The following is a 1552-nucleotide window of genomic DNA, read 5'->3' as shown; positions in this document are numbered from 1 at the left end:
TCTAGTTGCTTTCCTGGTGGCTCAGATGGTAAAGAACCCACCTGCAATGAGGGAGATCTGGGTTCAATCCCTGGATTGGGAAGAATCCCTGGAGAAGGGAACGGCTACCCACTCTAGTATTCTGACCTGGAGAATTCCATGGACATGGGAGGCTGGCAGGCTACATTCCATGAGATCGAAAAGAGTGGGATATAACTGAGCAACTTTCACTTTCTCTAGTTGCAGTTCGCAGCCATCTATTCCGATGGCTTCTGTTGTTGCAGAGCATGGGCTTTAGGTGTGCAGGCTCAGTAGTTGTGGCACACAGGCTTAGTCGCCCCATGGCATGTGGAATCTTCCTGGACCAGGAATAGAACCCATGTTCCCTGCATTGGCAGGCAAATTCTTAACCACTAAACCACCAGGGAAGTCTCCCTACTACCTTACTTAAAATTGCACTTTCTCCAAACTTCTTTCCTCTTTACCACTTACCACCAAAAGACTTCCCACATGTATTTCTCATTTACTGTTTGTCTCCTCTGACTTGTATGTCAGCTTCGGGAGACCAGAGGTTTGTTTTACGTTTACTGCCATATCTCTACTACTAGAATAGGGCCTGACACATAGTTCAGTTCAGTTCCGTCTCTCAGTCTTGTCCAACTTTTTGTGACCCCATGGACTGCAGCACACCAGGCCTCCCTGTCCATCACCAACTCCCAGAGTTTACTCAAACTCATGTCCATTGAGTCGGTGATGCCATCCAACCACCTCATCCTCTGTAAACATAGTAAAGTCTCAAAAAATAAATGTCTGAATGAATGCTACGAAATTGATAAAGAACTAAAGATGAGAGTTTAAAGTATGATTTTTTTTCCAGAGGATTGATATATTAAGTAATTACTATGGGCATCAACATAACAGCTAAAGTAAGAAGAGTAGATATTCAAGGCATTTTTGTTGTTCAGTTACGAAGTCATGTCTGACTCTGTGACCCCAAGGACTGCAGTGAGCCAGGCTTGCCTGTCCTTCACTGTCTCCCGGAGTTTGCTCAAACTCATGTTCATTGAGTCGGTGATGCTAGTCGCTCCCTTGGACTTCTCTGGTGGCTCAGAAGGTAATCTGCCTGCAATGCAAGAGACACGGATTCGATCCCTGGCTGGGGAAGATCCCCTGGAGAAGCGAATGGCTACCCACTCCAGTATTTCTTGCCTAGAGAATTTCATGGACAGAGGAGCTTGGCGGGCTACAGTCCATGGGGTCGCAAGGAGTCGGACACGCCTGAGCGACTAACACACACATTCAAGGCATACTTATTGAATAAACCCTTAGAGTGGGGTAGATAGAATATGTGTAGGCTGCAACAGTTGGGCAGCTTGGTTGTGGTGCTAGAATGAGAAGCCCCAGGGGTGCGATGGCTCAAACACCGCCACTGTAGACCCGCAGTTGAGTTGGATCCAATGCTGGAAAGTTACAGCAGGAAAATGGCAGAAGGCCACCCGCGAGACCCAAGTTCAGCCTCAGCCGCGCTTGAGGCCCGACCGCGCAGCTGCAGAACTCGGTGGGCGGGCCTGCG

This window comes from Bos mutus, chromosome 18 (assembly GCF_027580195.1).
Source record: "Bos mutus isolate GX-2022 chromosome 18, NWIPB_WYAK_1.1, whole genome shotgun sequence".
Classification (NCBI taxonomy): domain Eukaryota; kingdom Metazoa; phylum Chordata; class Mammalia; order Artiodactyla; family Bovidae; genus Bos; species Bos mutus.
Note: the sequence above shows the minus strand (reverse complement) of the source record.